We start from the raw sequence: 26,661 nt of genomic DNA, 5'->3' as shown, positions 1-26,661 counted from the left end.
CTCCAGGGGGACACTGTGGGCCTGCCGGGGACTGGCTCTCGGGGACTGCAGGGACTCAAGTGGGCTGAGGGAACTGAAGGGCAGCAGCAGCAATGTCTGCAGCGGGGGTCTGCACACATGTCCCACACGTATGCCCCCAGAAAGGCTGCTCTGCATGGCATTTCTCCTCCCAGACGCGTAGTTGCCCCAAACCGCCCCTCCACTCCACACTCCCAATTCCTTTCCACTCGTCTCAGGTTACTAGAAATTCAGAATATTTTAGTTGGTGTTGGAGCCCAGAGACTTTTGTTTGTCCTGCCCATGTTCTAACATTGCTGGCTTTTTAAAGATCTCAGGGCTTTGACTCCAAAACAGCAAGATGATGAGGATCCCAGAGAGCTTTCTGGAAGCAAGGCTTTATGTTTTGCAATACTGCCATCCCACCAGCTCTTCTCAAAATCCCTCCAGGACACAGACTCACAATCTTGGGTCCTCAGATTGCTGAAAGGATGCGCCTTCAGAAAGTGATCGGCGTGGGTCGGCAGGACGCACCGAATGGTTGAGTGAGGAGTTCAGCCAATCCTCTTCCCGGAAAGCCATGATCACACCGGACGTGCTGTCAGAAAACAAGCTCTGGGAAGAGACCAAAGACATACAACCAACTGAGGAGCATTTGAAGCTGAGGGAAGAACAGTGAGAGTCGTGTGTTTTTGCCCAGGGCAGGTCCCGTCCCCACCCCCTCAGTGTGACGGCCCTGTGAGCGGCGCAAGCCTGAATGGGGGTGGCTTCACTGTCAGAGGTTGCCCACTTGATGTCGCCATGCGTGGGCAAAGCCCGGCCCCTAAACATTCCTGGAAACAGTAGCCATCTCAGTGGCAAGCTGACGTGGAAGGTCAACTTTGCAGCCGCCTGAGGTTGGATCTAGAACAGAGCAGCGAATCAGCCAGGAAGGTGAGACGGACAACCACACAATGAGACAGACACAGCGGCCTTGATGGGCTGCACGTAACCCCAGGGGGTCTGAAAGGTGGTGTGCTTGTGCAGGCCTGTGCTCAATCAGGTGAGACCAGGAAGATGGGCATTGTGGGGATGCTTAGAGACCTGCCACCAGCCTAGGCCCTGCCCCCAGGGGTTGCTGCCTCCCAGGAAGTCCAAGTTGACTGAGGGGACAATGCCCAGCCCTGTGGAAGGTCCCTGTCCACTCTAGGGCTCCCATGGGGAGAGGCCTTCCCACCTGGAAACTTCTCCCCAGGTCTTCTTCAGAGGCTGAAACGAGGTGCTCTCAGAGCAGAGAAGATGGTGAGCAGTGAGGAGAGGCTCCTGAGGAGTCGGCCCTCCTGGGGAAGGAAGCAAATGAGCTGGGAGGGTGGAGTGGTCCCTGCTTGCTCTGGCCTCAGCCCCCTCAGTGTACATCTCCCTCCTGGAGGGGACAGGAGCCCAGGGAACCCGGGAGAGCACACCCGGGCCGCGATGAGCAACACTCCCAAGGAGGAGGATCTGAGCTCAACGCAGGATCAGCCCAGGTAGGAAGGGAGCCTTTTGCCACCAGGACACTCGAGTCAAGGTCAGCGTGCCCCTGCAGGGATGATATCCCTGCCTGTTCTATACGTCCCTGTGGACCACTGACTGCTTAGGGACTGGCTTCTGACCAGCAGACCCAGCACAAGTGACAGGACGACCCTTCCCAGATTCCATCACCGAGGCTGTCATTCTCTCTCACTCACTCTCTTGTGTTCCCTCTTCCCTCTCCCCTTGTTCCCCTCTCTCAGTCTGTCTAACCCCTGGACCTGGGGACATACATGGACGTCCTGAGCTCCCCTATGCAGAGGCCCACGCAGAAGAAAACCAAGGGAGTGCCCTGGCCAACAGACAGAAAGGAGCCAGGCTCTCAGTGAAGCTGATCCTGACCGAGCCCACAGGAGTAAGCTTGACAGCACATCTCACCCTGGTCCAGCCTCAGTGGAGGCCACAGCCCCAACCTGGAAGTCGTCATGAGCAGAGGCTCCAGCTCAGTTGTGCAGGATTCCTGGTCCACAGAGATGGAGAGAGAGTGAATATTTGCGGTTTACAGATGCAGGGTGGGGAGGAGTGTTGTCAGAGAGGAGGAGACACCTCACACCATCTCCCAGTTCCCAAGTCTGGCCTGCCCTTCTCCCTCCTCTCCCCTCCAGATTCTCTGCAGCCACAGTGCCCACCTCTCTAACCTCCTCTGGCCAAACTCACTTCTGTCTGGGTGTCTCCACACCAGCAGTGCCTTCTCCCTGGCACGCTGATCACAGGTGAGTGCAGCGCTGTGTCCTCATGTCATTCTGGTCACAGCAAATGTCACCTCAGTCAGGCCTTTCAGACCCTCCTACCCAGTGAGACCCCAGCCCTCCCTGCAGGACACTCTTTATTTTCATTCCAGTTCATGCTCTTCTCTTTCACGTGTCTCTGATTTTGTGCTTTTGTCCATCTGCCTCCAAACTGAGCTCCTGGTGGGCAGGGACCACTGGGTAGATTTCAGCACCACCCTTGGGCCCACCAGGGCTCCCGGCCCAGGGTGATGGCTTGGCACATAGCTGCCGAATGAACAAATAGGGGCATCTTGGATCCCTCCTTCCTGCTTTTGCTCCACTCAGTCGGTGAAGAGGAACACTAGTAATAGGAAGTGCAAGTGGGTCCTGAGGCAGGCGGAGGGTCAGCGTGACTTCTGCATGAATCCTCCTTTCCCCAAATTGCTCCAGCAAAGCTCAGTGGGCACCACTGACACAGGAGGCTGCCACCTGATGGCCAGCACAGGAACTGCAGCCTCAGGCAGGGACAGCACAGCACCAGGCAGGCATGTATTTCTGCTGGAGAAATGCCTATCCAAACACATTGCCCATTTTTCATTGTGTTATTTGTATTTTATTGTTGAGAGGGGAGAATGTATTATATATTCTCAATAGTAGACCTTTATCAGATATGTAAAGATCTGTAAACATATTCTCCCCTTCTGTGAGTCGTCTTTTCGCTTTCTTGATCGTGTCTTTCAACGCACTCAAGTTTTACTTTTCATGAAGTTTAATTGATCTGTTTTCCCTTGGTTGCTTATGTGTTGGGTGCCACAATTACAAAAACATTGCCTAATCCAGGGCCATGTTTTCTTCCAAGAGTTTTATAGTTTTAGGTCTTACATTTACATCTTTGATGGTAAGAAGATGTAACATTTTTGTATATGGTGTGAGGTAGGGGTTCACCTTTATTCTTTCACATGTGGATATCCACCTGTCCCAGCACTACTTGTTGAAAAGATTATTCCCTCCTCATTGTCTTGGCATCTCAAATAATTCTAGAATCTGTGGTTGTTGCAGGTGGTGTGACTTACAGTTCCTTAGAATTTTTCTTTACATGAAGGTTGCTTTTCTCTGGCCTTGTGGACTTTCACCCACTGCATATGTAGACTGATCATTAGCAAAATAATCATATCAGGTATTTGGACTAGTTTTTTCTTTGCTTGCGGTGGGTATGTAAGTCCACACCCTGTTACTCCCTGATGGCTGGGTGGACCACATTGCACCATTGTTCTGGCCTGGATTATCGCTGTATCCTTCTAACTGGTTTCTCTGCCTCTATATTTGACCCGCAATCTATCCTCAATGCACCAATTGGAGTGACCCTTTAAAACCAGATGTCACACCCTGACATTGTGAAATCTCTCAAGGGGCTCTCCATTTCTCTCAGGGGGAAAGTTCAAGTCCTTATGATGGACCTCAAGCCCAATACAGTTGGTCCCACACTCTCTCTGACATCATCTTTGGCCAGTCATCCCCTGTACCATTTGCTCCAGTCCCTCTGCCTCCATTATGCTCCTGGTACATGCCAGGCACTCTCCCACCTGTAGACTTGTACTCTATGTTCCTTCCACTTGGAATCCTCTTCCATATGATGATTTCATGCCTCATCTTCTTCACTATCTTTAATTCTGTGTTCAAATGTCATCTTGGTGAGGCTGTATTGACCATGTCATTTAAAATATAAACTATCCTCTTGTCCTGACACTCCCTATCCAACTTGTTCCCCTTACATTTTTCCCCTTAGCACTAACACCCTATAAAATAATATATAATGATAAGAATCAGTGTTCAATCAGGACATGGAAACCAACCAATAGATTGAGCAGGGACAGTTTATATAATGAACAATTAACCATAAACCTTTAAAGGGAACTATAGAGAGTAGCCCAGAATTACAGTAGAGTAGTTAAGAAAGAAACAAATTTGGGAGAGGACCCCCTCGCCAAGGCTGCCTTCAGGCCTTGTTGGAGAAGGAATGATTGCAGCACAGGGATGGTGGAGAAGATTGTCATGTTTCCCAAGGCCAGTACCAGTCCCTGGTCAGGGCAGAGCTCAGCAGGTAGGGAACAGCAGGCTGAGACTGGCAAACAGGAAAGCCCTGCCCCCTCCCAGGGGCAGGTAGGCTGAGGCTGGGATGCCTACTGGATTCACTGGGATTCCACTTGCAGCGGTGCCACTCATTCTCCTTATTAAGCCATCCAAGGGGATCCACTGAATCCACTGTGGATCACCCACTGTGGGTGAGTCCATGTAGACACCCCTGAATTGTGCCACTGCTGGTTGTACTGCAGGAGAAAGAAAAAGAAAAGAATGGAAGCACCCTGGAATTAGGATGGAAGGCCCTTTGTCCTAAACCTTCTCTGACAAAAGCTTAACCCCTGCCAGGTGCAAAAGAGAAATGTCTACTGGGTGCAGCTCCATTATTGCAGAACAGACAACAGAGGGCAACACTCTGATGTTGTTACACAGGGGCAATCCATTGATAACTGGCACCATAATTCCCTTATTATTTTGTTTATGTATTCCATGCTTTTACTTCAAACTTGCCTCTATTGCTTTATTTGAAGTAAGATTTTGAAGACAGCATATGTTTGTATCAAGGTTTCTAAAAAAAGGTATTTTGACCCCCCAAAATGCCATTAGATCAAAACAACAGAAGAATTAAAAGTACAAAGTAGCTATACTATCAGTATATGCCTTAAGTAAATAGTTTAACTGTCAAATTCCTCTTATATAAGAAAGCACCATGCAGTTTCATTTTAATGATGTTAGCCTCAATAATCTAGTATAATAATAAACTCCTTTGTAATGAGTAACTATATAAAATGAAGTTACAATAATTTACAATTTACGTCTGTGACATGACCCAACTACTCTCTACAAGCACCACTGAAATCTTGATTGATGCTTGGCTACCTTGTTCTACTAGAACTAACGGGAATATTTCACTGCCAACAAATTCTGTTTACCTACTGTGTAGTTTATAAGGGTTTAATTCTTCTCTACTTGAAAATCACCATTTTCATCTCTCCATATGGATACCTGTTTATTGGTAGATAGCTTTGCAGCCAGTATAGTTTTTTTCAGGAGAGTCTTATATAAGAAGTCATGAAATATGAGTATAAATAACTTACACTTAGGCAATTTTTCTTTTTCTTTTTTTTTCCCTGCTTGGAAAGATTTGCCCTGAGCTAACATCTGTTGCCAATCTGCCTCTCTTCTTTCTCCCTTCCCAAAGCCCCAGTACATAGTTCTATATTCTACGTGTAAATCCTTCTAGTTCTTCTACATGAGCCACTGCCACAGCATAGTCAATGAGAGACGAGTGGTGTGGTTCGCGCCTGGGAACCGAACCTGGGACTCCGAAGCGGAGCGTGCCAAACTTTAACCGCTAGGCCATCAGAGGTTGCTCCAGGAAATTTTTCTAGAAAAATATTGGAATCAAGATGTATGATTTATTTCTAAAAATTTCATAGCATACTTTAAAACATGAAATGCTCAACATGTTTAAAAGCACTTTACCACTCAGTTTACCTTAACAAAGATATAGCAAACATTTTGAGAAATATACTTTCAACAGGAAAGTCCAATTGTAGCTTTATGCTTTTGTAGACCACTCCCAATAATGTGGCTTAAAAAATATAACTGTAAGATTCTCTCAAGAAAATGTATTTCATTTCTATAAAAATCGTTCTTTACAGTGTCTCAATGTTTGTTTCCTACTAAGCTTCTCAATGTTCTTTAGGCTTAACAATATAGTAGAATCAAGCTCCTATAATCTAGCTTTTAATCCCACAATCCGGAAAGCTCTATCTCAAGGTCATCAACGACCTCTTAAATCACCGAATAATATTATTCCCATTTTATAAGTGCGAATACTAGGTTTTAAAGAAGTCAAGTTCATGCCCAATATTGTTTAGCTAGTAAGAGGCAGAGCCTAGATATGACTGACTCCTGCTGTCTGATTCTAAAATCCATAAGCATAACCTCTAGGTATACAGCCAAACATAACACTCTGTATTCTTGCAACAGAATAAATGCATTTGCTTTTTCTTTAATATCTGTAACACGGTTCTTAACTATTCCAATACATTGGTTTCTCCCTTTCTGTAAATGAGAGTGTTCTTCAAAGTACCTTCCTTCCTCTCTGCTCTTCTCTATACATTCCCTCCACTCCCAGTTCTTGAATTCATTTAACAAGCATTTATTTTATTCAGTCCATACAATTCCAGACCCCATGGAAAAACAATGAAAAAAAACCAGTCCCTGGCCTTGAAGGATTTACAGACTAGTAGGGGAGAAAGCCCTATAAGCAAGTCCAATACTATTTTCAAAAAAAAAACACAAGTTTGAGTCTGCACAAACACAGAAGGCTATCTATGCCACACAGCACGGGTTTTCAAGCCTTTTCTGAGGAGGACTACAGTTTTTTAAGAAATAGCGTTTAAAATTTAAAAAAGAGCACGCAAGACCTAGAACTTCCCTGATCCACTGTCCCCTTCCCACTACAAGCCATGTTTTTTCTAAGACTCTTAAGAACATCGTTTGAAAACCACTATATTCTAACATCTTAATAGTTTTGCCTTTCATGCCTAGGTCTTTAATCTACCTGGAATGGATTTTTGTGTACAGAGTAAAGTAGGGTTCCAATTTGAATTTTTTCCATACTGATATCTAATAGTCCCAGGACCACTTAAAGAAACGCCCCTCCTTTGCCCTCTGCTCTGTAAGAGCACTTCTATTAAAAGAAATCAAGTTTCTGGATACACGTGGAACTGGATTTGGGTTCTCTACTGTTTTCCACTGGTCTAACACTGTGCTAATACCAAAGTGCTTTAGTTACTATAGCTTTATATATAATAAATCAGGATATCTCATAGATCAAGTCTTCTCACCTTGACCTGCTGCTTAAAAAATATCTTGGCTATTCTTAGTCCTTTGTATTTCCATATGGATTTCACAAAAGACACGTAATTTTGAGCTCTGTAATTTCCTGGTAAACTGGTAAAATACCCACAAAACAAATCTAGATCAGTGTTTCTCGACCGGGGCAATTTTAACACCCCCACCTCCCACCCCAGGGACATTCAGCATGTCTGGAAACATTTTTGGTTGTCACAAAGTGGGGGGTAGGTACTACTGGCCTCTAGTGGGTTGAGGCCTGGGAGATGCTGCTAAGCATCCCACAGTGCACAGGACAGCTGCCACAACAAAGAATTATCCCATTCAAATTTTAATAGTGCCACTTTTGAGAAACCCTGTCCCAAATAAATCAAGGGGCAAATTTGCATGGGCCCATTAAAGGCCAGGGAACGTCTACCAAAGACAATAATTTAGTTTTAGAAAAACTGAACTGCCATGTGCCAAATGAGATTTACCCCAATTCATTAAAAAAAAAAATCATATTATTTGCATAGACCAAAAGGCTTATCTTCCTCTTCTCTATAGCAGGGACATTTGCAGGAAGCTTATTGGAGGGGTTAAGTCTTTAAAATACAAAGTTATAAAGAAACAAGACATATCCAGAAGATATTTAAAAAAAAAAAGAAACTCATAGAAATCAGTAAGAAACAACCCAATAGAAATATGGGCAATCTAAATAGGCAATTCACTAAAAGGAATATTCAAATGACCGATAAACATATAAAAAGACACTCAACCTCATTAGTCACCAGAGAAATACCAATTCAAACTCACGAGAACACCATCCATGCACCAGAATGGCTAAAATTTTAGAAGACTGGACATAGCAAGTGTTAACAAGAATGCTGAGCAACGTAATTCCCATATACTACTGGATGTAGGGAAGGGGTTGCATAAACTGGTTCAACCACTTTGGAAAATGTTGGCAGTCTCTACTATAGCTGAACATATCCATACACTATGACCAGCAATGCCATTCCTAGGTATATATCCAACAGAAAATACTTACCTATTTGCAAAAGAATGAACAAGAATGTTCATAAAAGCATTAAAAGCCTAATGTAGAAACCATCCAAATGTCTAATAACTGCAGAACGGATTAATAAACTGTGATATGTTCATAGAAGTAAATAATATACCACAACAAGAACTACTACTATATGCAACAACACAAATGAATCCCCAAAATACAATGGTAAGCAAAAGTACACAGACTCAAGAGTACAGATATCACTCCATTTCTATAAAGAGGCAAAACTCATCAATGGTGACAGAAGGGAGGATAGCCTATACCTGTGGAGAGAAAGGATAGTGACTAGAAAAGAGCATAAGAAGGGGCTGTAGGGTGTTGGTAATGTCCTATTTTTATCTAGGTGGTAGATACACGAGTGTGTTTACTTTGTGAAAATTCATCAAGCTATACACTTAGGATTTGTATGCTTTTCTGTATTTAGCTTATATCTTACTAAAGAATTTGCTTAAAAATGGAAAGAATCCAACCCTGATTTATCGCATCTGATGCTTCAAGAGACTATTCTAAACAGCCCAAACTCACAATGATGCTAAAATGCAAGTTGTGTATATATTGACAACTGATTTTTTACCAAAGAACAAAGGCAATGCAGTGGATAAAGGATAGCCTTTTCAATAAATGGTGCTGAACAATGAGATATCCATAGGCAAAATAAATGAACTTGGATCCATACCTCACACCATATACCAAAAATAACTCGAAATGGATTTTAGACCTAACAGTAAAACCTAAAACTATATTTGATAGAAAAACACTTGTATTCAAAATATATAAAGAACTCTCAAAAGTTAACAATAAGAAAAAAAAAAACAGGCAAAAGTTTCAAAAAGACATTTTATCAGAGAAGATATACAGATGGCTCATAAGCACATGAAAAGACGCTCAACATCATAAGTCATCAGGGAAATGCAAATTAAAACCACAATGAGATACCACACTACATGCCTATCAGAATGGCAGACAAGACTGACCATACCAAGTGTAAGCAAAGATGTAGAGAAATGGGAACTCTCGGACACTGCTGGTGGGAATGTAAAATGGTATAATGTATAAACACTTTGGGTAACAGTTTGGAAGTTTCTTAAAGAGTTAAACATAAGTGATCCACTCATTCTACTCTTATGTATTTGCCCATAAAAAGGAAAGCACATGTCCATAACAAAGACTGACATACAAATGTTCATAGCAGCTTTATTTGTAATAGCCCAAAACTAGAAACAACTCACATATACATCAACACGTGACTGGATAAACAATTTGTAGTATATCCATAGAACAGAACCTTACTCAGCAACACAAAGGAACAAACTGTTGACACACACAACATGGATGATTTTCAAAAGAATTATGTTAAGTGACAGAAGCTAGACAAAATTGGTGTACAAATTGTCTGATTCCATTTATATAAACTCTAGAAAATGCAAACTAATCTATAGTGATAGAAAGCAAATCAGTGGTTGTTTGGGGAGAGAAAGTCACAGAGGGGTGGGAAGGAGGGATAACAAAGGTGCATGAGAAAACTTTTGAAGGTAGTGGGTATGTTCACTATCTTGACGCTGACTGAAAGTTTCATGGAGGTACACCTTATGGTGGAGGCCATAACTTATCAAAGCGTACCATTTATTTTATTTTATATTTTTTCATTTATATATTTTTATTTGGAAATGTTTATATCAGTACAGTGAAACTAAATTTTAGAGACACGGGATGTCATTAGTTTGGATATCATTAGTTTATTATAAAAGAGAGACATGGAAATTATTTACATGATGAAAAATTTCAGTACTTCAGTGGAATGGGCAGCTTCACGTGATGCCATTTCAATAGTAATTCATTTCAGTCTACATACTTTCCAAGAATGTCACCATCTCTAAATAAGAAATAATCCTTGTCGTCTAGAGCTACTTTGGTGCCTCCCAACTCTAGGAGAAGAACTTTATCTCCCACTTTCACACTAACTGGTTGAATCTCTCCACTCTTTCCTTTAGAGCCCGATCCAACAGCTACTACTGTTGCTTGCAATACTTTTCCTTGAGATTTTTCTGGAAGCATAATGCCTCCTTTGGTTACAGTTTCGGCTGCACTCCTTTCAACCAAAACTCGGTCAAAGAGGGCAAGAGACTTTCTAAATGCCTGTCCTGCCATGACTCCGGCCGCCGCAGCCCACGCTCCGCTCTAGCGCCGCCGTTGCAGGCAGAGACCCGCAGTGCCACCCTCGAGACACGTGAACTTGGGACAAGGCACCAGCGCGCAGGCGCGCTCGCCCCCAGCCCCCGCCCCTCCCCGTGCGAGGGGGCGGCGAGGCAGCGCGCGCCTCGATTCGCCAGGAGGGCCCTGCTCAGGCCCTGACCCGAGGACCCCAAAGCGTACCATTTAAATAAATGCAGTTTGTTTTGTCAAGTATGTTTCAATAAAGCTTTTCTAAAAAAAATACAGGTTGTATATAAATATTATAAACCAGAGTTTCTATAATTAGCTCAAAATCAACTCCATTCATTCACACAACAAATAGTTATCTAGCACCTACTATACGCCAAGCACTCTGCCAGGTTCCAGGGTTACAATGGTAAGCAAACTGACATGGCTCCTGACCTCATGGAGAACACAGTCTGCTAGGGGAAGCAGAGATCAATAAAAGATGCACACAGACACATGGATAATAAAAACTTCACAGACAAGTGCTGTGAAGGAGACAAACACAGTGAGATGACACAAAATAACAGGGAAACCAAATCTGATCTAACGGAAAGGTCAGCATGGCTCCCTCAAGGAAGTGAAATTTAAGCGATACCTAATAGAAGAGGAGGATAACAAGTTGAAGATGTAACTTTCCTCAGAAGAGACACTAACACAAGCAAAGGCTCTGAGGCAGAAGAAAGCATGACCCTTTGAAGGAATGGAAAGAAAGTCAAAAGGGCTAAGGGTCAAAACAGTGTAGACAACACTATTGGTCACCTCTCCAGTAACTATTCCATCTCCTCTTCCTCACTCCTAACAGAATCACACTTGGGTTCCAGCAGCCACCCTCCTCCACACATAGTCATGTGCTTTAGAGGAAGATGACTCCATTCTTGATTTTAGGAAGTGGATACATTGAGACTTAAGTCAGTCATGGCCACCTCTTTTCTCCCTGCCAGTGATTAGTTAAAGAATGGCATGAGTGAAAGCAGGAAAAGAAGTTATTGCATGCTCTAAACAAGAGATGGTAGTTTGGACCAGGGAGTTGTCAATGGAGATAGAGATTTGCACGGACAAATAAGGTAGAGCAACGTGTACAGGATGTCTCCTAGGTTTCTGGCTTAGGCAAATAACGACCAATCTTTTCCATATAGTCAAAGCCAGAGAAATATTTTTTAAAAATTAAGAGTCTTATGTTATTCTTAATATATTTCACTTAAATAAATCTAATTAGAACTATTCAAGGATCATACCTAAAACATATCTCATCCTCATGCAGGATACTGGCTTCAGAAGTTCATGCAAACTTATCAAGAATGAATGAGGCTAACTAGATTTTGTCTTACAATACAAATCAATGTTTTCTAAAATCCTAACTTATAATTAACAATCCTGCCTACAAATAACATCAATTTCTGAATATCATTTATTTTGCCTTGCCTGCTTCAAAAAATGATTTAAGCTAGCAAAATGTCCAAATCAATTAAAAGCCAAGTCAAGAATAAAGTAGTCCAAGGATTTCTGACCACTCTTGTGTTATCTAAAAATAATTCCAGAGAAATTAGATGGAGGTACCTAATGAATTATGCTCATCAAATTTATCAAATTAGGTCTCATAACAACAGTAATGAAGGTTCCTATTACACATACCAACAGACCCAGGCAAAAATATAACCTACCTTGACAAGTTGATGAAGTGCCATTTCTTTCAGAAGGTGGTGTACTTGGACTGTTGAAATGACGTGAAGCTCCTCGGTCCTCGCCATCGTTTGTAACACTCTTTGAGTGGCACGTACAACGACGTGACAACGGCACTTCAGCTTTTTCGCTTAAGCTTTCATCCGCTGGCTTCCCTCAAAGTGAAAGAACCTCTATTCATAATATTTCTAATTAAACAAACATTAATCATCCTCTGCAGCTAGAGTGAGCAACCACTCGAATTTGCCCAGGATTGGGAGGTTCCCCAGGCTGTAAGATTTTCAGGGCTAAACCTGGGAAAGTACCTGGCAAATCTGGACAAGTTGGTCACCCTATCTGTAGCATCAAATTAGGACAGGAGAGAAACACTTATGCTGTCAGAGACATTTACAGAGAAATTATCATCAATTTACATAACTTACAAAAAGATAATAGTCAAAGATTAATAATGTAATAAAGGCACAACCACTTGAGTATTCGTTTATATTGAGATTCATTAAAATATCAAGCAGGGAGGATTAAAAGAAAGACCAAAAGTATAGTCTTAGTTACTGCTATTTCCTTAAATGAATCATTCTGGATAAAAAGTACTTTATTATATTTTTTTCAAGTCCCAATAATCAAGCTGAATATATCAACCAAATACTTACCACGAAGAAGAGACTGTTGCCACGCTAAAGCAGCACAAAGTAAGACTAAGCTATTCCCACTTCCTGTAGGGCTCTCCAACAAACAATGCTGCTTACTTTTTAATCCTTGGACAATCTATTGACACAAAAACAATAAAAAAAAAATCAGTAAACACTTTACTTCATTAGGGTCTGTCTGCATCACAAGTACAAACACAACAAGCAGTAAAGTTGTACTTGAGGGAACATAGCAATAGCAGAAGGGAGAATTAGTATTTCGTTCAATCTAGACCTTATTCCTTTATCTTTCTCCCTAAAATTATGTTGGACTTAAAAGCATATAGGCATAAAAGAAATGAACAAAGCAATTTGTGCCTTAAGGATGCAAGCACCATCATTTCCGTAAAACTAGAGTACACTAATACCTTTGAAGACAACTTAATGGAGGATACCGCTAGAGAGTGTAAATCACTACAACCACTTTGGACAGAAATTAACAATTTCTAGCAAAGTTGAAGATACCCAGCACCAGGAAGTCCAGTCCTATGTATAGATCCAAAACCTTTCCCACAGGAACATAAGGAAACATGCATAAGAAAGTTCATAGCAGCATTGTTTAGAATTGCAAAAGAATGTAAACAACTTAAATGTCTGTCAGAAGGAAACTGGATAAAAAAATTCTGGTACATTCATACAATGGAATACTATACAGCAATTAAAATAGAGTAACAATCAATAAGGCTACTTCTTAAAAATAATGTTAAGCAACTAAAAGAACTTCTGAACAAATATAGGTACAGTATCATATCATTGTACAAAGTTTAAAAACAGGTAGAGTAATGCTCTATATTGTTTACAGATACATACATATGTAACAAAAGTATAACGACACGTCTAGGAAAGAAAAAGAATAAATTCAGCATACTAGTAATGTTACTTGCAAACAAGGTATAAAGTAAATATGGCAAAATATTAAGATGGAACAACTCTGGAAAGTTGGCTTACTCATTTGTCTATTAATTTTCTATATGATTGAAACATCTCAAAAAATATGGTGAGAAATATAGTATTCTGTGTAAAAGACAGTAAATACTTTGTAGAAAGTAGTAATTCCGTAAAGTAAATAGAAGTTCCAAATGAGCTGAGAATAGTTTTCAGAATATTCTCCTTTGCCTCCTAACCATGTACAGTTTATAGCGATCAGGATTATTTTTCGAAAGCTTACATGTTCTTCCATGAACCCAGCAAATATTTTCAATCCATTTACTATCTGAGAAAATGAATGTAGTCACAGATTCAGTATATGTTATGAATTATCAGCATCTTTATCTTAATAAAGACTTAACTGCTGAAAAATACTTGCAGAATTCATTATAGCAAGCTATGATGGACAAGCTTTACAAGGAAAGTTCATCTTCACCCCACCAACTGTACATTCAGACCATATTGAAGAGTCATGCTTTCTTGTTTACTTAGATTCCTAACTGCAGCAGAAACGAAAATCAAGACTGAAACAATGCCATTCAAAGAAAACCAGATACCCAACTAGACTAGGACAGAAGTCTAGAAATAAAAAGGGGATTCCTAAATGTATAAACAAAACAAATGCAAGTAAAAGAATTTCCTAGTCTTAACCATCACAGTGGTTGAGAACATGTCTCGGAATCTGACAAATCCGGATCTGTGTCCCTACTCTGCCAAAGCTGTGGACCAGGAGGTAGAAGTACGAGTTCTAGATCAGGTTCCCACAACTCAGATGTGTTTCCTTGATCATGTCTTCACTTCTCTAGACTAAGATCCTTATCTGTAATAATCCCTAATTGAAAAACTGTTGTAAGGGAGAAAATGCCTTGGCACACAGTAGGTGCTTGATAATTCTGATGTAAAGGTCAGAAGGGTATAATGAAAAGAAGATGGGCTTTGGAGTAAAGCAAGCCTAAGTGTGAGTCCCACTGTGTGAATCACTGAACCTCAGTCTGTTTCTTCATCTGTGCAATGGAGATAAGATTATCTACCTGATAGAGTTTTGACGAAAATTAGCCAGGCATTGAGATAAGAATTAAGTAAGGTAATGGATAGAACGTGCCTAAACTCCCTACTTGACACAGAGGAGGTGATCTACTTTAATCCTCACCTCTTCTAAACCCCCTATGCTTACTCTAGGATCCAGAGACGGAAGTCAGAAACTGTGCTCTCTTGCTATTGCGTGCAGAAGTCTTGGTACATGACTGCGTTTCTCTGAAGAGAATGTCCGTGGATTTCTCATTCCCAGAACTATATCCTAATAAAATAACTCAAAATAGAGGGGAGACTGATATGCACTGTTATCAACTGAGGACTTCCTTGCAATAGTGAAAAAAAACGGCAAAGTCGACCTGGGGATGGAGGGATGGCTAAAAGAGCAACTCAACAGCTTAGGAAGCCAATTATACCCTGACCCCCAGCCTATGTGTTCCCAAACAAGCTAAGAACCACTATTCTGAGGTATTTCCCAGTTCCAATATTCTGTGATTCTATCTGTGCGACTCTTGAGAAGAGATTTGGTGGACTCTAACCCCTTCACTCCACCCAATAACGCAACGCCGGCTAGTTCCTCAGACACAGCCTAGAAATCCATCCCGCCCGCAGTCGCCGCCATCCCCCAGGGGATAAAGGAGGAGGCCCCGATCCGCCTCCCGCCGTCGCCCCCGCCGCCACGAGTCAGCGGGGGGCCGAGGGGGCCCGGGCCCTCTCCCCGGGGTCGGGACAGGCTCCCTCCGGCCTCCGCGTGCTCAGACCCCCGAGGCCCGGGGACGCGGGCACCCCGACCGCCCGCACGGCGGCCAGGCGAGAGCAGAAGGCTCCCTTCGGGCAGGCTGCGCGCCGCCCCACGAGAGACAGGCTGGCCTGTTCTGAGGAAAACCGAGGCAGCGCTGCCTGGGCTCCGGGTCCCGGGAGAAAAGGAAACGGTATCCGCGAGCACACACGGCGGAGCCCGGCAGAGAGGAGAGGCCCCAACCCTCTCGCCTCCTCACCGGGCTGCCACGCCCCGGCCCAGCGCGGACTCCGGCGCCTCGCCCGCTCCCTCCTCCGCTCTCTCCAGGCCGCGCGCCCGCGCTCTCCCGGACGGATTCCCGCCTCCCGCCCCCTCGACTCCCAGCACCCAATCACCCGCCAGAGCAGAAACCAAGCAACCAATCCCGGCGCGAGGTGAGGGGGCGCGCACCCTGGCCCCCGAGGGAAGCCTGCGCAATAAAAACCGACAGAAAGGATTTGGTGGCCCGGAGGCCAACGCCTGAAAAGCGAAGGACGCTCGCAGACCGCAGGGTTTAAAGGAAAAGTCGTCTCCGTTTTGAGATTTTGAAACCGGCGACTTAACCCGTGCATCCGTTTCCTTGGAAACTCGCAGTCTCATTCTTCAGGTCTGTAGACCAAGCGAAAGGAAACCCTTTGAAGCCTCGCCGGGTTCTTCCCAGAGCGCCCGTCAGTGCCGCTCAGCTCACGCTTCCGACCTTCACGGCGGCCCGGGTGTGGCACAGACGGAGGCGGGAACTGCCAGACGCCCGAGCCCGGCCAGGCGACAAGGCTGGCTGACGACTGGCCCCAGAACCTCAGGATGTTCGAGGCTGCCCCGGACAGCGAGTCCACCCAGAGCAACGCTCTAGAGCGCTCCCGCCCCGGCCGCTTCTGCTCCATCAAGGCTCATCCGCCTCTGTCCCTCCTAACACCTGGTTGTTATTCTTTGCCACGAAGTACACTTCAGCTTCCTCGAAGGTAGGGAGTTAATCATGATCTCTCCAAATTGTGATTTTGTCAATTTCTGAGTAACTTAAGCTTGGTTCCAGTCCTAGTGTCTCAAAAAAGCAAAACCTGAGACAGTTTCTCAAGTTTGAGCAAGTAGTTTGGGGAGAGGTTTGCTGCAGGGGGAGCAGCGGGAGGAGAGTGGATTTGTTTGCCTCCCTTTCAGTTTTACTGCATCTTCCCAAATTGCAAAATGTACAGTGCTAAAGATAAATTCTACCTTTTAATTTAGTAATCTCAGGCTCAAAAATTTATTCTAAAAGAGTAATCCAAAAGAAAGAAAAAGTAAAAATACTTCAGTTGATAACAGTGCCTACTGTAATCCTGAAAAAAGTCATCAACCTCCCGGTCTAGTAATAGCACCCTATATGGTTATGATATATCAGTTTGATCATTATGAAGCCAGTAAAATAATTATCAAAACTAAACAACTTGCAAAAAAATTTCATATAAAGTTAAATGAAAGAAAGCAGACTCCCTACTGGGTATTATGAATTCCATTATGTGAAAATATATATGCATAAGCAAAGATAGAGGGAAAGTATAAAAAATGTAACTTGCTGTTAAAACAGTGGAATGAAGGATAATTTATCAATACTTAAAAAAACTTCAAATTTTTATTCTGCTTTTACAATTTTTTTTAAATATCAAATTGTTTAAGTAACTGCTCCAGGGAAAGTACTACGATTTTCCTCCGCTCAGTTCCTAAGGCTCTCAACCCACTCTAGCCTTGTATGGCCATTTGACGTGTGTGGCCTTAACAGAAATGGATACACGTAGACTCTGGAACCAGACAGTCCTGGATTCCAGTCCCTTGAACTGTTCCTTTCAGGTGAACAGTAGTGAAAGAAAACACAAAAAACTACAAGTTCATTTGATAAAGAATAGGAATGTTTATAAACCAATATTCAAAATAGCTGCACACATCTGTTTTCACTTGAATAAAAAAATCACATTGTGACAAATTTTGTAACCTTAAAATACATGAATATTAACATTTACTAATATAGTTACACATTTTGTTTACATCATCAATGAATGTGATGAAAAACAGCATGTTATTATTTAAACACAGCAGGTTTTGACCAGTCTTTGAAAACTGATCCAAGAATGTGCGCTGCATTTAGTTAGAAACCATTTATTTCAACCTTTTCTGAGCTCCTAGAGGTTTCCTACTCACATAAAATATTCCAAAGCCTCAGTTTAAAACAAAACAAAACAGGAGCCGCTGTATTTAATCTTAGAAGCCTACAAAACTGCCTTGTTTAAAAATATGAAAATTCTTACAGTATTTTTCAAGTGTATGCTTTTCTTTTTCGCATCGAAATTACTTAATTGAACATTAAGCATCTGATATCTCAGGGAAAGCCAGCCCAGTATCCTGTTTTTCAGAGCTGACCAGGTGTTTCTGATGCAATCTATGGACCAGCAGAGACCCATTTGACTAAAGAAGAAATAATTAGTCAAGTGTTCTCTAAACATTGCTGCATAATGGAATCAACTGGGGAATCTTAAAAAAAAATTACTAATGCCTGACTCCCATCCGCAGACATTCTGATTTAATTGGCATGGGTTCCAATTGGGGATCAAGAGTTTTAACAGCTCTCCAGGTGATTTTAATGTGCAGCAAAATGTGGAGCCACCACAATGATGCAAGACACAATAGTGATCTAAATCACAATTAGCCACAAATGACAGATGCCTATAGAGGAGAACTCACTTTTAAAAAAGTTTCTCAAGTTGGAAATACTTTATAGTTTCTGTCTGTTTCTTAAGATCAAATTTATGCTTTTTCTTAAAGTTATAATGACTCTAATTAGTAGTGTTCAGAGGGGTTTTATATTGTTAAACACTCAACAGTTTTTTTCACCCATTAAGTTTAGGTTATTGTATATAATCACTGCTATACACTTATCTATCACGTGTAACAATACACTGAAATTACCTTCTAGGCATCACAGTTTTAAGAACCATCCATAGTTTATTGACTGTTTGAAGCATTCTCCACAGAACCCCTGAATTCAATAGCTGGTTCATATTGGATGTTAATACTTCTGCATATGGTATAAGTTCACTGGCAGAGAGTGGAGTCAAGCGTTCTAGAATCTCTATCGTTTCCATATGTCTTACTGGGACAGCTGAAAATGCTAAAGGGGAAACTTAGCAGTCATAATCTAAATTCTATACAGCTTACCAAATAAGAAGTAACATTGCTCTCTCAGACTACAGGCCAAACAAATCAAGAAAACAATGTTGCTCTAAACGTAAAACTTTCAATCCTAGCCATAGTTTTGGCCATACTTAAAATAAGGACCTTAAGAAAAATTCATTTAGGTGTAGTTATTTCACAAAGAACAAAACATATCTCATTTAAGAAATCACCTTAGTGACCCAAAGACAAGGGTCATTTCCTTGGTGATTCAGACTGATTTTAAAAATTGATTGAAATATGAAAATATACCTAAGTATTGCCTTTGGTAGTCCCATTCATTTGAAAGATTGGAATTTGTTGATACCTATAAGGGTGGCCCCCTTTATAGGTTATAAGCACCCAGCAGATTGCTGTTATTCAATAATATCAATCCTGTGCTCTTCAATAGAACAGACACTAACCACATGTGGCTGTTGAGCACTTGAACTGTAGCTAGTCCAAAATGAGATGTGCAGTAAGTATAAAATATACACTGGATTCCTAAGACTTAGTATGGAACAACAGTAAAATATCTCATTAATCGTTTTTGATATCGAGCACCTGATGGAATAATATATTAGATATATTGGATTAAATAAATAGTTATTAAAATTAATTTTGCCTTTTTACTTTAATGTGGCTATAGAAAGTTTAAAATTATATGTTAAAATTATATGTGTGGCTTGCATCTTATTTCTATTTGACAGTGGTGATCTAGAACACTATCCAGTAACCACAAGTACGTTGCTCTATTCCACGGCACTTATTTCTGACTTCTTTCTATCGACCTTTCACACAACCTGTTTAGTGATATAACGTCGGACCTAGGAGGAAACAGATACAAGCATATCAGAAAGAAATGGTTAAAACTCCTTAAACTCAAAGAGAATGATTAAAATTATATTCACCAAAACCTTATTATATCCCTAGGGAAGTTCTGCATGATTGTAAGATTTCAATGAGCCTAACATCTCTTTGCACTAGTAAAGGGGAAGAAAGAGTATCAATCTACTATACCTTCTTGGAGTTGTTTAGGAGAGTGGTTTTTGGCATTATTAGTCAGGAGCATTTCCCTTAACAGGGCGTCAGTCCCTGTGATGTTTTCTTCACAGACCCATCTTTCACAATGCATAAATGCGGGTAGTTAGTTACAAGGAGACATAGTAAAGCAGAATGCGACCCTTAACAATTTACAGAAAGTCAACTGGATTCTTCATTCTTAAACACAAAACTCATCTCTCTCCTCTCTCCCCCTCCCTGCTCCCTTTCACTGTCAGCAATCCAAAGGAAGTTGCACTTCGTGTGCATGCATACTAGAGTTTGAGAACTTCTGTTAGGTAGTTCAGCCAGGGAATCTGCTTAGATCAAGATCCCCAAGTGATCTGATACAGGGAAGTTGGAAACTACTACTTTTATCAAAAGTTCTCAAGCTTTCTTCCACTCTATCCCAACATAAAAGTCTTTCATCAGGAAAAGTTGTTTGACATAGCCATAGTTCTGGAGTTGAGAGGGGGAGGAAAGAAAAAGAGGAGAAAAGAATGTCCATTTGGGGGAGATCATATATGATTTTAAAAAGGCCTCACTCAGAAATTCTGATGACTAGTGGTGTAGCGGTTTGCATACTCTGCTGCAGTGGCCCGGGGTTTGCAGGTTCGGATCCCGGGCACAGACCTACACACCACTCATCAAACCATGCTGTGGCAGCATTCCACATACAAAATAGAGGAAGATGGGCACAGATTTAGCTCAGGGCCAATTTTCCTCAGGCAAAAAAAAAGAGAGGAAGGTTGGCAAAGGATGTTAGCTCATGGCCGGTCTTCCTCACCAAAAAAATAAAAAATAAAAAAATAAAAGAAATTCTGATAGGCTTCTATAGGAGAACATGTCTTCTCCTCCAACCCAATTGACAATCATTGCTGTATATGGGTAAAATTCAAGTTGCTCACTTTAAATGCCTAAAATGTCTCAGGCACTTGATGTATATTTTCTCATTTCACCCTAACATTCCTACAAGGTAAGCAATATTGTCTCCATTCTGCTGTAAGGAAACAGGCTGAAAGACATTTATTAATATCCCAAAGTCACACAGCTAAGTGTGTCAGGCAGTCGAAGCAGTGCTGGTGACGCCACAAGAGGACGCATTTGTCTTCCTTCAAGAAGGGTTAAGGAGGCTCCAAAGGAATGGGAAACCTTCCTTTTGGTAAATCAAATGCTTGTTTCTAACCTTTTGCTTATACCATGGCTTGACTATTCGTGACTATTATTGTGTAATATCAATAATGAGAAAGTAAATGATGATATTGTAAAAATGCCTATTTAGATATATGAGATACCACTATGCTAAGTGCTTGGCACATAAATACTTAATAAATATTTTTGTTACTATACTACTAGTATCATCATCAGAGTTGTAAGTGTAGTAGTAATAATATTAGTAGCAACAATGGTACTTTAGATACAGTCATCAACTTCTCATGCAACTTAAATCAAATCATACCAGTGCTTAGTCCCAGTAGGGATGGCATGACTCAGGGTTGGGAAATCGCCGGGTGACTCATAGAGAGTCTTCAGTGGCCTTCCCCCCTCCTTCAGCTTGTCTGGAGGGGGCAGGGCTCTGCCGGGCTGACCTCACTTTCTCCACCTGGAGGGAGCAGGGTGGGAGCGGAGCCTCCAAGTGAGTCCCCACTGCTGGGCGGGTGGCTTTTGGGTGAGGCCATCCACCTGCCCCATTAGCTGCCCCACCTGACCCTCCTGCAGGACATCTGCACCCTCGGTCCCATCCCCTTCGGGCAGCTCCCTGGCCTTGAGGAGCCTCTGACCTCTGCAGAGACTCGCTATGGCAGTGGTTCAGGACCCCTCTCAGTAATATATTAACACTCAGATAATGAATGCAGCAATGGCTTTTAATGTCCTCTGTGTGTCAGGCTGTGCTGAAGACTATTATCGCCTTCACCTTCCAAACGGCCCCATGGCAGGGTGCGTGTGTGTGTGATAATCTCTTAATTACACACGAGTAAACTGAGGTCCTGCTGGCTGAGGTGAGGTGCTCGGCCTCAGAGAGGGGACCCGGAACCTCTGGAAATCTCCAACACCCAACACCTAGAGGAGCTCACAGATCCTTTTCTTTTTCCATTTTCACTGTATTTATTTATTTGTTCATTCATTCATTTTAAACAGCTTTGTTGAGTTGTAATTCACACACCACACATTCACCATTGAAAGGGTGCCCTTTGATGGTTTTGGCTTATTCGTAGATAAGTGCAACCATCACCACGGTCAGTCTCGGGGCATTTTCATCACCACAAAGAGAAACCTGGAACTTTAGCTAACTGTCCCCCAACAGTCGGTTTGACCATAACAGTTGGTGTAGTTTGCGATGTCCAGCGACAGCCACCTCTGGCTCGGCTTGCTGACGCCCCCGGGCCCCAAGCTGCCCTTGCCTCTGCTGCGGCTCTGTGCTGTGTCTTCCAGGCCTGCCCAGCTCTTCTTACAGACTGGCCACTTGGGGCAGGAGTGGGACAGGGGCTTCCTTAAAGTGGCCCAGACCGACCTGATGGAGTTACTGAAAACACAGATATAAAATAGGAGCAGACAGGTGGCCTCTCCTCACCTACTGGAATTCACCTCGATCCCCAAGGTCATGCACACTGTGCCCTAAAATGTCCCCCAGTGGCAGGGACACCTGACCCAGCATGGAGCCCACAGGCCACACCCTCAGAGGAGTCCACGTGGCCCGGGTTACACGTGCTGCTGCTGTGGGTCTGGCTCGCTGGCTCTGTGCAGGGCCGACTCCCGCAGCCGTGGGCCTTCACCTGGCGGGCATCTCCCACTGTGCTCACCGCTGCTTCTCTGTCCCCTGATGAAGCTGCAGGCCCGTGCACCCCGCTCCCTCCTTCCCAGAGTCACGCCCTCAACAGGCCGACAGACTGCAGGGCCTGGCGCTGGGTCTGGATTTGGGGGTGCGGGACTTATGGCTGCAGAGCCATCTCCTCTCCTTTATCCAGGGGCCCTGGCTGGGAGGGAGTGAAGGTGCAGAGAGACCGCTGGGCTCGGGCGGGTGGGGGCCCATGGGGCAGGGTGGGCAGAGGTCCAATCTCCATGCCCACCCATTCCCCACAGCCCTGAGCACCCCTTTCCCTCCTCACCTGATCTGCTGTGCACACAGCGGCCCCAGACGCTGCAAACAGGGAGAATCCACCCCTAATTACTTGCTGTCCATCATGTTACCAGTCCCTGGGGACCCGTCACTTCCCAGGTGGCCTCCAGAAATGTAAAGAGTGGAGGGACCTGTGATGGCCGATTCTGTGACCGGGAGGAGCCTCCCTCCGTCGTCGGTCACTTCACCTGGCAGGAACCGGAGTCTCTTCTCCCCAAACGCATGCACCTGTTTCTCTGCGTTGGAACCCGGAGCGTCCCAGGATTGCTGACTGTCACCCGAGAGGAGCCGATGGCCTGGCTCCCAGGCCTGGCAGGAGCGAGGGGCCTGGCTGGGACAGGGCCCGGGAATCTGGGGGAGATTCTTGCGAGCTGGAGAGCAAAGTGTGCTCAGGGGCCTGGGAGCTTCTAGTCAAGCTCTGGAAAAGTCCTCCAGGCCCCAGGGCGGAGGTAGAGCCAACCCCCAGAACGGGTGGGCGTTCCAATGGCAGCCGGGTCACAAAGCTTCACTCAAGGGACGTCTCCGAGGGCGTCCCTCATCCAAACTGGGGGCTCAGTGAGGTGGGGGCTTGTTCCCAGTCTAGGCCTAGTGCCTCTGGGAGGCAGGAAAGGAGGGAGGAGGGACGTGGGAGGAGGGAGAGGGAAGAAAGCACTTCCTGGGTCTTTATGAGGCACCATGCCACCAGGCTCCACCACCTTCTGGTTCACAGTGGTGCCTGAGGTGTAGGACCACCCTTCCTGGTCTGACAGTTACTCAGGAAGCCTTGGGTTCTCTGGGAAGATAACTGGCCTGGGAATGAGACCATCTGGGGTGGAGTTCAAGCTCAGTCATCACCATCCCTATGGCCCCTTGACCTTCAGGTGAAGCCCCAGGTGAGCTCCAGGTGAGCCCTGCACAGGGTCCCCACCTGCAACTGTCTGTCCTCTGCACACCCCACGCTCTGCCCAGGGTGACGTGGGCAGAGGAGGGCCTGACAGCTCTGGCCAGGGAGGAGGCCTGCCCCTGAGTCTCAAGGTTACCATGGAAACAAACAAAGGGGACAGGGCTGAGCTCCTCCTCCCTGGCAGCTTGGAGACCACCACGAAGTCAGTGGCCCGTGTGTGCCGACATGTCCACTGGCAAAGGACAGAGGGCTGCCACTTGTCACCCAGAGGGACACGGCCCTGGGCTCCCACGACTGTCGAGCATGTTCTGGACGCTTCAGTGCTGCTGATGGGGAGAGCTTCTGGGGGGAGGTGTCAGACCGTGGACGTGTTAAAGGTCAGGGGTGTGAAATTACTGCACACGGATAAACCCTGGACACAGTTTCCAAGAAGGCTCTTTATGTTGGCAAACGTGCTTTGAGGTCATGAGTCAGGGTTTTATAGGCCATTTCTTAGCTGGGCCCCAGGAGGGCTGACGGCTTTGCAGAAAGGCGGCGTCGTGTTTAATGAACGACAGATGCTATCATCACCCTCCGCACTGTCGTTCTGGTGACAGGACTGTGGCAGCCCCTGTGGACGTGGCCCCGGGTGGTACCTACAGGCAGAGCCTGGGGTCTGGCCTGGAGTGAGGATCCCTGGACAGTGCTCATGAAGTTTGTACCTCCCTCTGATGTTCCTGCTGTCAAGTCACCGCAGCGAGAGCATCCCTGGGGCCCCTGGTGTCCGGTGTGGCCCTGACGCAGGCCGGCCTTGCAGGATTGGCGGTTCTCCAACGGGACCTGGAAGGGCATCTGTCCCAGGCCCTGGTCCTCCCTCCTCCCTCCTGTCTCCACAGGCATCTGCAGGAACATCCTTGTCCAAATCCCATTCTCCTCGTCCATTCTTATCTTTTGTTTTTTCTCAGCCCCATAATCTGGGCGTGACATTTAGGGGCGAAGGCTGTACGTTCTGCTCTCTGCGGCTCACGCTGATCACGGCTCAGATCTGCCCCAGTCCTGCTTCGTTGCAACAGAATTATTTTTAATAAACAGATTTATTTCTCAATCTGGGAGAAATCACTGCATTTGGCCAAAACAGACATGATTTATGTTTTTAAGATCAGCTCTGCTCTGCTCAGAAAATGTTTAAAGGAAAGATGGGCAGAGACATCTGGGCTCTTAGGGTGAGACTCCAGGGAGAAGGCGGGGATGAGAGCCAACCCAGGACCAGAGGGTGGTTTCTGAGCGGGTCACAGGGCGATGAGTCAAGGAGCAGAGATGCGATGAGTCAAAGCCACAGCTTGAAACTCTAGCCAGGCATCAGCTGCTGTGGTGCTGCTGGAGCCCGGCCCAAGGGGAGCAGGGGTCGGGGGTCAGGGGTCAGGGGTGCAGAGGGGTCAGGGGTGAGGGGGTGAGGGGGCAGGGGGTGGGGCTGCGTCTGTCTGTCAGGTGTGAGTCAGTGTCCTGTACGGAACCCAGTGCCCAGGGCACCAGCAGGCCTGGCTTCTTCCCTGAGTCCTGGCCAGCAGGTGTGGGCAGGTGAATGAAGCTATGGGGACACTCCTGTCCTCTTCGTCTGGGCGGGAGAAGCACAGAGGAGTCTGTTCAGGCCAGGAGAGAGCTGCTTCAGCATTCTGGTTAGTTCCGTTTTTTTCCAGCATCCCGTGAGTCACACGGTCAGCACGGCATGGACCGCCTCTGACATCCTGCTCTGAGCCTCCCAGACCACCCCCCTAACAGCCTGGTGACATCTCCCGGCCCCTCTGAACAGGGCCTGCTCCAGGCCGCTGCCCCGCAGACAGGTCTCACCGTGGCCCTCGTGGGTGCTGTCCAGAGTGGTCTGTATTTTCTCAGTAGAGCCAGAGAAGGGGCCCTGGACAGGCTGTGGGGACCCCAAGTCCTCTGTAGAAAGTGACTTGGCCAAGCCCTCAGGGGACCCGAGAAGGCCCCAGCTTCTGCCTCAGAGACGGGGCGCTGTTCTCCTTGACACCTCCTGAAACAGGCAGTTTCTCCTCTCCTGGTGTCCTCTTCTCTCTCCTTGTCTCAGCTCATGCCTTCCAGCTGCAGGGGTGTGACAGAGACCTGGACACATGCCAGGGCTGGGCTGGCGTTCCCTCGGGAACACTTCTGGTGAAAGGGAGCTGTGAGTGTGCGTGCGTGTGTGTGTGTGCATGTGCGCACACGTATGTCACTTATAAGCATGCCTAAGCCAGCAGTGGCACACAACACACACATGTGCTCATTCTGAGGGTGGGCCCAGTCCCCCTCACGATGCCCAGCGTTTCCCACCGCCTTGACTGTGTCCGCCAGCTTCAGACAAGTGCAGTCAACCGTCAAGAAGAAGAGAGCGCTTGGGTCCCATAGCTGCTCCTGAGGGGACCAGGATGCAGACAGTTGGAGCAGAGGTTCCGCACGCATGTTCCAGGAGCGCCCGAGTGTGGCCAGCCTGGCTGCTCCCCACTCAGGAGCCACACGGCCGGACCAAGTTCTTGAGCCGCTCCAGTCACAGCGTCGCGTCTGTATGGGGGGCAAGCACCCCCACGAAGCTCGTGTCCTGGCCCTGAGTCCCGGCTGTGGCGTGGCCAGCAGAGCCAACAGCATCCCCCTCATTTCCTCCCACCGCGTCACCCTGTCAGCTCACCAGGACCATCCGACACCCCCATGGGGTCTACAGGTCACTTCCGGGAGGTGGTCAGAAGGGGAGGTGGTGCAGGTGAAGCACGGCAGGAGCGTGTGCTCGATGCACGGTGGCTGCCGTTACAAGATTTACTGTCTTAACAACAGTGTGTCCGGGTTCTGGGGCCCTGCCGCCCCATCCACAGGAAATGAGTGTGCAGGGGAGAGCTCCAGCCCCTAGACCATCACCTGAACACTG

The 26,661-nt window shown here is 45.2% G+C and overlaps 1 long non-coding RNA gene across 1 annotated transcript; it reads right to left on the bottom strand.

Moving 5' to 3' along the window:
* Positions 1–4,485: 4,485 nt before the first annotated feature.
* LOC131401940 (uncharacterized) lies at positions 4,486–12,856 on the bottom strand. The gene is made up of 3 exons (XR_009218143.1): positions 12,780–12,856; positions 12,111–12,279; positions 4,486–4,582 (listed from the first exon to the last, which is right to left on the bottom strand). It is a non-coding gene; the product is annotated as an uncharacterized LOC131401940 (long non-coding RNA).
* Between the last annotated feature and the right edge of the window lie 13,805 nt (positions 12,857–26,661).

Source organism: Diceros bicornis (genome assembly GCF_020826845.1).
Source record: "Diceros bicornis minor isolate mBicDic1 chromosome 27 unlocalized genomic scaffold, mDicBic1.mat.cur SUPER_27_unloc_1, whole genome shotgun sequence".
Taxonomy (NCBI): domain Eukaryota; kingdom Metazoa; phylum Chordata; class Mammalia; order Perissodactyla; family Rhinocerotidae; genus Diceros; species Diceros bicornis.
This window is presented reverse-complemented; position numbering and strand designations above follow the sequence as displayed.